Source organism: Rhinolophus sinicus, chromosome 13, assembly GCF_057876585.1.
Source record: "Rhinolophus sinicus isolate RSI-liver-muscle chromosome 13, RSI-T2T, whole genome shotgun sequence".
Classification (NCBI taxonomy): Eukaryota; Metazoa; Chordata; class Mammalia; order Chiroptera; family Rhinolophidae; genus Rhinolophus; species Rhinolophus sinicus.
The window spans coordinates 38525641-38537335 of NC_142513.1; the positions used below are offsets into that span (position 1 = coordinate 38525641).

General features: G+C 45.3%; 1 pseudogene; it reads left to right on the forward strand.

Moving 5' to 3' along the window:
- The first annotated feature begins 8020 nt into the window (after positions 1-8020).
- On the forward strand, positions 8021-11036 carry LOC148756053 (cytochrome c oxidase subunit 6C pseudogene; annotated as a pseudogene).
- The last annotated feature ends 659 nt before the right edge of the window (positions 11037-11695 follow it).

Consider the following 11695-nt stretch of genomic DNA (forward strand, 5'->3'; position numbering starts at 1 on the left):
GAGTATGGATTGCAGATAGTGTGGCTCCTGCTTCCTGTGTCTCCAACCCAGCCGCCAGCGAGACTATGGTGGTATGACTCCCCTACTTATGGCTCCGTGAGTGTTCCTTTTTGGCCTCACCATGACCTGTGTTCTTATGTGGAGAGCAGGATCAGAGACCCCGCAGGCCACCCTGCATGACACATGGCTTTCTTAAGTGTCTTTAAAAGACTTGTTCACACTCCTGTTGCAAGGCTATGACACCACACCCTTGGGAATTGGTTCCAAATCTGGGTTAAACTTCCTAGCCTCCTTCTAGCAATTCCCTAGTAAACAGCCAAAACAACCATGAATGAAGGTTGCTTCAGGTAACACACTTCACCCAAACAGCACCTGGTTGTTCAAATCTATCCCAGGGATCATCTGGGGAGTGGGGAACATCACGGTGTTTTCAAATATAGTGGTTTTGGCAGTTACATGCGTAAACTCATCTAACCCTCACAACCACCTCTATGAGGTAGGTTCTCTTATTCCATTTAACAGATGGAGAAGCTGAGTCTCTGAGTGGCTCAAGGAGGAGTGGAGTAACAGTGGTGGATATGACTTCAGGACATGGGCACCCTCCCTCTTACCACATTGCCACACTTGGCAGATGAGGGCTGTGCCATGGGCATAGCTTGTAGACTCCCCAACCAATCAGGAAACTGGCGGACTGAAAGCCCCAGCTGACCCAGCAGTACGTCAGGGTCTCCTCTCTACTCCCTCAGCTTTTCTGAGCTAGGGGGAAGCAAGGTACAACCTCCACCACGCCAGCTGAAAACTTCCACAAGGAAATGCAAAGAAAGAGTTTTTTGCACACAGGGATCTGGGGCTCCTTTCAAACACGAGGCCCAAGACCATTTCAGATGGGCAGGTAAATGTCTGCAAGGGGTTTAAAGACAAGACAAAACAGGAAAAGCTTGACTTCTATCTTTTCTCTCTAGCTAACCTATCAATCACAGTTGGGCTATTTGCTGATTGATAGAGTGAAAGAACTAGAGAGGATAGTAAGGGAGAGTTGGCATTCAGCATGGTGCCATAGGAAGACTGTGGGCTTTGAAGCCTAGTAGGGCTGAGTTCACCACCTCCCAGCACTCTCAGCCTCACTTTCACCTTCTGTAGAATGGGTACTGCTGCCTACCTCGCAGAATGTGTTGAACCTTAAGTGGAATGCAGCTGCTGACACTAGTCAGCTCAGCAGTGTTAATCCCCTTCCCCAACGTCTCAACCAACAATTCTTTAAACACTTACCAGGTGCCACACACAGTGGGAAATTAAAGGGTGAGAGAAAAAAAGAGACTCATTGCCTAATCTATTTGGAGAGAAAGACAAAAACACATAAAACAAGAACAATAATAAAAGCCCTGCTTGCACTTTACATGCATGCATGCACTGTCTTTGGGACAGGTCTTACTGTCATCACCATCTTACAGATGAGGAAACTGAGTCTCCAAGATGTGAAGGAACTTGCCCAACTTCACATAGTAAGTGGCAGTGGGGTAACTTGAACCCCAAATCTGACTAAGAGGAGAGAAGGGAGGGATGGTGAGGCCTGTTGAGGGCTGCAATGGGGTAGACTGGGTCTAGAGTTGGGAGGGGTGCCTAGATGGAGAGAGAAAGCAGCCTCAACAGGAATGGAGAGCTGGACACCTTGTTTCCTCCCCTTGTCCAGCAGGTACACCCCCACCAAATACTAAGGGCGTCCCTTGGGGGGCAAATGACATGCCTGTCTGACAAAACCCCTCCTAACTTCCACTGGAGACACCTAGTCCAGGTCTGGCACTAACAGCCATGTGTGGGAGCACCCCGATCTCCCAAGCCAGGGAGTCAAGCAAGCCCAGTAGCCAAACTTTTATCCCTAGATCCCAGGTGGAGTTTCCTGCCTTCTGGAAATCATAATGTGAGACAAGAGAAGAGGAAGAAGCAGGAGAGGGACGAGAAGACCCAGCAAAGAGAAGACAGGGACTCTTTTTCCCCCAAAAGGGCCCATGAGAGGGGACACATTGCAGCCAAGGCTGCTGAGTTCCCAGACAAAGCCGTGGGTGTCCCGGGGGGATGTTAGGCTCTTGCTGGAAGGCTGCCCTTGGCCTTGAACTCACATCTCTTCACAGCTGCAATGTGCAGAGGGTTCTCAGTGGCAGGGTTTCAATATTGCAAACAGATCCTCAGCAAATTGTGCCTCCAGCTCTCCATGGCAAGCCACGTCAGCAAAACATACCAAGGAAGAGAAGTTTGGTGCCAGCAAAGCTTGGAAGCGGCCCAGGAGCCAAACGCTACTCAGATGCTATTTTAAATCAGCCAGTGGTATTCCCTCCCTCTGGTGACAACAACCAGATTTGGTGGTAAGCAGACGTGCCCCATTTAATGAACATTTGATAGACAATCCCCAAAGCATACCATGAGACTGGGCCCAACTATGGCCACACAGAACCTTTAACACATGTAGCTCAGTGACCACAAGAGGAACATAAAAGGACTGCGAGGTAACTTCTGTGACCCACCCATCACAGACATTCTCTAATTCCATATTTTCCCTCAGCCTCCTTCATGTCTCCACAAGTTCTGGTGGACTGGACCCTTCAGTGATCCCCTCACTATCAAAACAAGGAATATGTGTACCTGTTCACTTTGCAGTGATAGCACTTACAGAATGCACAATTTAGTCTCAAGAAAAGACTGGTAGACAGTTGTCACTTTCTGGCGGTTCTTTTCCTATTTGGGGGGATGCGCTCCCACTGTAGGGATCATGGTCATGGTAGGTAATAGGTCCCTACCTCCTAGTCCAGAAGACCAGGGTAAGGGCATAGGCGTTGGCCCAGACAATTCGATCACCATGCACAGGACTTCAAATGTTGAGCGAGAGATGAAAACACTCAGGAACCCGTTTGCATTCATTTCATGGCTATAGCAGCCAGTGGCTGAGGTGGTAGCCAGAGACCACCAGCAGCAATGTCCAGCAGTGGCAGTGTCCAGAGATGTTTTTCAAGCCACTTCATCCCATGCCTTTGCCTGTAGTCCTGCTACCAAACCACTCACAACTCTAGTCAATTTTCTGAGCCCACAACTTTGGGCTATACGTACATTCTACAAACTATCCAATAATCTCCCAATGGCTTCTGTTTTTGCTTAAAGCTAGCCACAATTGATTTCTCTTTCTTGCACCCCAAAACACTGACTGGTACAGTGTGTCAAACCATTCTTTTTTTAATTCAAGAGTTAAATAATGTCAAAGAATAATATTTTGGGAAAAAAGGGTAAAATTATGACTCTCATCAAAATATACAGATTTTATTTAACTCATTTGTTAATAAGGGAACCAATTGAAGTGTTCTAAGTGGTTCAAAGGAGAATTAGAAGAACCAAAAACACATCAGTGATCAGAATGCTGAAATAATTTTCTATTTGGATAGGTAGAAGTGAATTGAATTCCACTGGACACAATTAATTTGCATTTCTATGAACACAAATCATTGGCATTATTATCAATTTTCTATGACTTACTTTTATGAAATAGCTCTAAAACAATGAAAGGCAGAGATAACCAGGAAGGGTACCCTAGACAGGGCACTCAATGATCTTTTTCTTGTCCATTTGAAGGTCTCTCACCAGTTTTCCCTCACAATAGTATAGGAGACAACCAAATGGGTGGAAGAAACAATAAATGTTACACAGAGGATCCTGCCCATTTCAGGCTGGAATCATGTGGAAGATTTGTGCAGAAGACAGAAATTAGCAAGATTTTAAGGGCTGACTAAGAGTTGGAGAGGAGGGTGTTCTGGGTGAAGGGGAAAGTGTGAGCATTAAAGAGCCGGACATGTTCAGACCTGAGGGCAGAGTGGACCCATCTAACCATAAAAGCAGGTTTGTGAAGGACACTGGTAGGTGGCAAGGTTGGAAATATAAATTGAAACATTCTTGTGGCTTATAACTATAGCTCTCGGAACTTTTTAACAGTCTTGAGAAAAGAGAGGTAAGATGATAATATAAAAATAGCATCAAAATAGTCATCTAAAAGGGATGCTTGGAGATGCTCTGTCCCTTAGTCTGTTCCTCGTAGATAATTTTGATGTGCCTTCCTAGTGACTGTTTTTTATAGAAGTGTCCCCCCTCCTTGCTGAGGATGAAGCAGCAGCAAACCAGGTTGAAACAGATGACCCCAACCCTTGGGGGTGAAGGAACAGAATTTGAACTCAGAAAGACCCAACTGCAGTCAGGTGATGCTGACCTTGGAATGGTAAAAACATATAAAATTAGGACTGTTATCATGGTAACCCAGAGTCTGTCACACACTGGGTTTGGGGCAGCAGAAGCACAAAGCCTTGAGGATAGTCTGCAGGGAGAGGGGAGCAGACTGGCAGAGAAGTGACTGACAACCCCAGGTTGCCTGGCAACCTCTTGTCCATGAGGCTGTGAGACTTCTCTTAGAAGCCAGGTTCCTACAGCTGCCCCTTGTTCCTTGAGTTCACATGAATGGCTCTCTGCTCCTTGTCCCCAAATAGGCTTCAAGGAGTATGATGAACCTGGAGCCATTTCTTCCCCAACACCCACTCTCCCTGCATTTGGGGCAAAGTTTGCAGGAGAGTTTTTGAATAAAGATTCAATGACTAAATGAATGAATAGTGAATGGTACAAAATTCCATCATTTGACTTCTTTCAGGAAGACCTAGGACATTCCACTTTACCTGCCACTTGTTTGTTAGTTAAACATCAATGGCTACCTTTCAGTGAGTACTTATTATGTGCCAGGCACCATGCTAAGCTCCGCAACTTTCAGAGTGGTGACTGATTCGGAGCTGGGCCCGGAGCCAACTACCTGAGTTGAAGCCTGGCTCTGACTCTTACCAACTGTGTGACCTTGGAAAGTTATTTAACCTCTCTGGGTGGGGGGTTTCCTCACTCATAGAATGGGAACAATAATTTACCTGCCTTAGGTTGTCGTGGGGATTCAATAAGTGAAAACAAGCAAAGCACTTAAAATGATGCCTGACACAAAGTAAGTGCTCAATAAAAATTTGATCTAATCTAAAAAACATCCTTCATAAGATAAATACTCTTATTATCTCCAGTTCAGAGATAGAAAAACTAAAGTTTAAAGAGGTTAAGCCCTCTCCTGAGCTAGCAAGTAGTAGTGGGGCTGAGGTTCAGATCCATAGCTGATTCCAGAACCTGTTTGCAGAGCTATTATCTTATGCAGCTTAAATGTTTATTGTACATCTATTAAGTACACAGTGCCAGGTGCTGGGGATACAGCTGTCTTCAAGTCACACTCAGACTCCACCTCATGGAGCCTACCACCCCACCTTCATGTCCTCCAGAGGCTGAGCCAACTAGCCCTTCAGAGTAGCCCTTCCTGAAGCCCTGTGCACCCTTTCTTCCTGGGGTGATGCTGCGGGATGCCTCGGAGGATTCAGGCCTGTGGGCTGGACCGTTCACGTATTGGGTTAAAGAAGGGGAGACCCATGACTGGAGGTACAGCCTCTTGTGGGTGGCCAGTGTTTCCATCAGGCCTCTGCATCATTCACTGAAGCTGGCAATGTTTAAATCCATCTTTTAATACAATACAGACCGAGCTGGAGTAAAACCAGAGAGAGACAGAGATCCAGCTGCAAAGCCCTACCAGACTCTCAGCTCTCAGCTCTCGGTGGGTTGGCAGCAAGCTCAGGGCGAGCTGAAGGACGCCACGTAGCACAGCTAGCCTTCCGGTCTCTAGCCCATCCCACTCCTCAATCTGCTTCTCATTAGCTGCACAAGTGTAGCCTGGCTGGGTGCCGGGCTGGAGGGAGGGTTTGGCAGGGCTTGCTCATCAAGCCCCGCCTGTCTAGCCTGGGTTCTCTTCGCCCAGCCCTGTCCATCAGCACAGCCGACCACTTGGGGGCTCCTCTCTCACCTCCCCACGTCCTCCCTCTCTTGTGCCGAGTCCCTCTGCAGCAACGTCTTCCAGGCACATTCACACCCACAAAGCACGCACATTTCTCATTCCACTCAGCACCCAGTCCCGCCAAGCGTTCTTCCTTATTCTTTTAGAACCCTCATAAACCTCAGACAGTGTAGCCCAGAGATTCAAGGGCGTAAGCTCTAGCGTTAGACCAGCCTGGGATCAAATCCCTTGCGTACTGCTTGCTAGCTGTGTGACTTTGGCAAATTACTTAATTTCTTTGGGCCTTAGTTTCTCCAACTGTAAAGTAGGGATGATAGTAACAGTACCTATTTCATAGGATTATTGTGAGAATTAAATAAAGTAACACAAATTAAGGGCCTGGCTTAAAATCAGTGTTGGTCTCCCACAGGCATCAAAAAGACGAATCTGAATTGGAGTGTTAATCTTCCCCAAGAGACTTACAATTGGCCAAAGGAGGGTTCTACATTCTGGGACAGAAATTAACCGTTTTGTTTTAGAGTGGCTACAGGGGAGTAGGAGGTGCCTCTCTCTATATTCTATTAATAGATACCTCAAAGGCAGTCAAATTTCACAGTCTACTGTTTTTTCAGTTAGGTATTCATGAGCGTCATTCGTGTGCCAGGCTCTGCGCGGGGAACTGCAGCCTCCTGTAGATCAAAGAGCTCAGAACGCAGTGGCAGAAAGAAATGTGAAACTAAATGATCACCAAGCACACATTACCGAAGTCAGTAACAGAGGAGTTTAGAAAGTGCCACAGAAACAGGAGAGGAACCAGCCCCAAGTCGATGGGAGCAGTTAGGAAACCTTCCTGGGTGACAAGGAGCAGGGTCTCAAAGGAGAACCACCCACATGGACAGAAAGCACCCCTCTTAAACTCTCAGATGCGTGGTAGGTCCCATTTTTCTCTGCAAAGGAAGCAGAATTCCTTAGCCCCATTTGGCTGAAAAAGTCGAGGCACTGAGAGTGAGTGACATCTTTCTTCCTCATGAGCAGATTTTAGTAAAGGGATGTCCTCCCTGATCACAAATGGCCGGCTCTTTCTGCTTCCATGCTTGGCAGGAGTTTACTAGGAAGAAAAGAAGATGAGCAGGAGGATGGAGGCTGGAAAGATAAGCCAGGGCTGGCTGGCCACAGGCCTGGCATGGGGTCTGGACTTTGTCCCATGTGGGCGTGAGGAGCCAGCACAGAAGTGTTCACACCCCCACATTGCTCCACCAGCCACAAGGCCAGACTTTGTCCTTGTAATTCCCAGAACTGCCCTGAAACACGACTCCTCACTACTATACATGGTTTAAATGCAATGATTTAAAAAGAAGCCTGCTCAGGGAGAGAGGGGCATTCCCCTTCCAAGAATCAGAGAACCGGTTCCTCACCTGCCCAGCCCTTTGCTGTGTCAGTGCCGGAAGCAGGCATCAGGAGGACCCAGAGAGCACTACCACTATCATTTATTGGACACTGAGAGAGCCAGGCCCTGTGCTGGGAGCCACACACATACCAGTCCCAACCACCCATAAAATCAGAACTCTGGGACAAGCGTCACTAGCACAGTGGAAACAAATGTGTCCCAGCAGCCTGGAATGAGAGTAGAATAGAAGCCCAGCTCTGGCTGAGCCATGCAGACATCTCAGGGGCTTGTGGAGGTTTTGACCACCCCTTCAATGCTGCAGAAAGGGAAAGTGGGGTGGGCAGGCTGGGGACACAGGAGGCTCCCCTGGTTTACTCTGAGCCCACACAAGCTGGGTAACAGGGACAGACACATCTTTGGCAAGGGTGAGGTAAGACAGAGTTGAGGCACCGGCCAGCTGCAGCCCCTCACAGAGGGGCAGCCAGACTTACCAAATAAAAATACCAGATGCCCATTTACATTTGAATTTTAAATAACCCAGAAAAAAATGTTTAGTATGAGGTATCCCACAGACTAGGGCCATGGCAATGGGGATAAAGAGAAGGGGACAGATTTAAGATTTGATTTAGAGATAGACTCTATGGGGGTTGGTGATGAGTTGAATGTAGGCGATGAGGATGAGGGAGAAGTCAAGGAAGCCCCCAGACTCTCGGCGAGAGCAACTGTGCATTAGTGGGGCCGTTATGTGAGAAAGGGAGATGGCGCAGGGTATGATTAGAGAAGGGAGCCATAGGTTCTGTTTCTGATTATGTTAAATTGGGTTCTGAGAAAGACCACCTGAGAGTGAGAGCTCAGAGAACAGAGACAACCTCCAGGACTTGAAGACTGTCAACATTTGCAGATCACAGAGGAAAACAGCCAAGGAAACAGAGTCAGAGCAGCCAGGGAGGCAGGAGGAAAACCCACAGGGACGGGCAAGAGAAGCAAGTGTCCAAAAGGCAGGGGGCGGACCATGTGGGATGCAGCAGGGAGATCTAATAAGGTGAGAAGTGGAAACCAAAGCCAGCCTACAGTGGGCTGAAGAGAAAATTAGTGGAGAGGAAGGGAGGAAGCAAATGTGCTACATCCATCAAGAAATCCTGCAGTTTGTGATTAGTTCATTCATTTATTCTATTCTTTAGATTCCACATATATATGAGATCATAAGGTATTTGTCTTTTTCTGTCTGACTTATTTCACTTAGCATAATGTTCTCTAGAGCTATCCATATCATTGCAAATGGTAAGATTTCATTCTTTATGGCTGTGTAATATTCCATTGTATAAATGTACCAGTTTCCTAACCCAGTCATTTACCGATGGGCATTTCAGTTGTTTCCATGTCTTGGCTATTGTAAATAGCACTGCAATAAACATAGGGGTGCATAGATTTTTTTTAATTAGCATTTTGGAATTCTCTGGATAAATACTCAAGAGTGGAATTGCTGGGTCATAACGTAGTTCCATTTTCAATTTTTTGAGATACCTCCATACTGTTAGATGGGAGGGGGGTTGGGGATAAGGGGGAATGTAAGGGGATTAGAAAGCACAATCGGTAACTACAAGGTTGCCACGGAGATACGAAAGTCAATTTGGGGAATATAATCAATAATGTTGTAAAGATTCTGTAGGGTATCCGATGGACACTTGTCTTATTAGGGAGACGACCTCAGGGATGATGTAGATGCCTGATCACTGCGCTGTACACGTGAAGCTGAAGCTGAATAATAATGAATGTCAACTTTAATTTTATAGATAGATAGATAGATAGATAGATAGATAGATAGATAGATAGATAGATAGAGTCACAAGAAGTGGAGTACAGCATAAGGAATAGAGACAGTGGAAATGTAATGGCTGTATGCGATGTCAGAGGGGTAGCAGATTGGGGGCGGGGGGTTATCACTTTGTGAGGGGTATAAATGATAAATGTCTAACTATTACAGTGTTTTGTAAACATGAAACTAATAGAACAAAAGAAAGAAAAAGAAATCCTGCAGTGCGGGAGGGGCTGGGGGCAGAGGGAGCAGAGGCAGCCCAAGAGTGATGGGTTAGGGCAGAAATCCATGATAACCTTCAGGGCACTTCCCTGCATGGAGGCATGGAGACAAATCCTGATCCTCCTCCAACTGGCAGTGAGGCCTTAGACAAATACAGTCAGGTAGAAATTATAAACAGCCTTTTAAAGTTTGTTGAGTGATCTGTAAGAGTGTGATGGATGAATACACATGGTACATATACACAATGGAACTGATATATGTGGATGGATTTCAAAACCGTTATAGGGAGTGAAAGAAGCCAGGCTCAAAAGAACGCCTGCAGTATAAGTCCATTCATAAGAAGTTCTAGAACAGGCAAAACTAACTGGTGATGAAATAAAGATCAGAACAGCAGCTGTCTCAGGGGATCGGGTGGGGGTGGTTGACAGGGCAGGAGCGTGAGGGAATCTTCTGGAGGATGGTGATGGTCTGAACTTTGATAGGGTTTTGATTCACACAGGTGTATGCATTTGTTAAAACTCAGCAAATGGTATACTTAAGATCTGAATATTTCATTGCATTAAATTTTACCTAACAAATGAATTATAATTATTCAACTCTACTTAATGATATATGTGCTGAAGTGTTTAGGGGTGAAATGTACTAAAGTTTGCAACTCTCCTTGAAAGGTATAAAAAAATAAGATGGATTGATAGGCAGATGGAGAGATGGATAGATATATGATGAAGTAAATAGAACAAAATGCTATCCAGGTGGTGGGTATATGGGTGTTCACTGTACAATTTATTCAACTTTGCTGTATTTGAAATTTTCCGTAATAAATAGTGAGGGGAAAAAAAGATGAGAGAATACTTTTCATCCAATCCTCAAATATATGTTGAGCATATGCTGTACATCAGGTGTTGCAAGACAAGAACTAGCGTTGATGGACATGCCCAAAGCTGTGCTCTGAGGTGCCATCTGAGTGAGGGCCAACTGAGCTGGCTCCTTAAAGCAGAGAGCTGTCATTGTCCCTTCTCATGGAGGACATGCAGGTCCAGAGGTCAAGTGTAAAGATAAAGGTGAAAGAGAAAAGCACACATAGGTCTGCCAGCAACTGATTTAAAGAAACAAGTCTCAAGCTGGTGGAGAGGGCAGACAGCTGGGTGGCCTGGCCCTGGGGATTCAGACTAGAATATTCAGTACATTCCTGGAGAGTTAAATACAGAGAGTTAAGCAGCTTGGGAACAACTGCTTAAACCCCAGTGGTTGAAATATGGCCCCATCTAATTTGCTCACTGCTTGAGAGTTTTAAATAAAGTTCTAACCCTTCTGTACATATGACAGAATAGGAAACCCAGACCTCCTCCCCGCAGGTTGTATCTTTAGGGATTTTCATCACAGCACTGTTTTAAGAGTGCAAGTTTGGCAGTAGCTGACATGTATATGGTGAGGAGGTTGCTGACTAAGTCATTCGTGATGGCTTGTAAGTGCAGTGGAGGTCCATTTCTCCATTAGGAAGGACATTGGTATTGAGGAAGAATATAGATACCGCGTCTTCCAGAGCTTTGACAAAACCTCAGATGCCCGCATCTGACCAAGCATATTGTTGGAGCGATCATTGGGGTCGCATCTTTCTAGAAGTTTGCTGTGAATGAACCAGGAAGAAGACATACACAGATTTCTACAGGAATTAGGATTCCGTGAAAGATTTTGAGGAGATGAGGAAAGCTGGTATCTTTCAGAGTGCAAAGTGATTTCAGACTGTAAAGTATTTCTTTGAGTTGACTTCTATGGAAATTTGTCACTGACCTGTGTTCATGAACTATGAAACATGAGTATTTGGTCTAGGAGCAGTTTCTCTTGATAAACAAACAATTAACAAATACAGTGAAAAAAAGTGCAATGGAATTGTACACAGCAGTTAAAAAATGAGAGAGGTAAATCTATATATCTTGGACTTTGAACAGCCCAAATCATAATGTACAGTAAATATATATACCGGGGATGCCAAAAAAATGTATACAAGTGCACACTTTGGTCAACGTTGCTCAAGCAGTAGTTCACCATAATCAGAAGTGTCTGGAAGCTGATGGTAACCACTCTGAGCACCTATTGTAATTGCAGAAGTCAAATGTGACTTGTAGTCATCCTTTTCATTTTTTTAAATTAATTTATCTATTTTTTAATTTATTGGGGTGACAATTATTAGTAAAATTACATAGATTTCAGGTGTACAATTCTGTATTACATCATCTATAAATCCCATTGTGTGTTCACCACCCAGAGTCAGGTCTCCTTCCATCACCATATATTTGATCCCCCTGACCTTCATCTCCCACCCCCCACCCCCCTTACCCTCTGGTAACCACTAAACTATTGTCTGTGTCTGTGAGTTTCTGTTTCTCATTTGTTT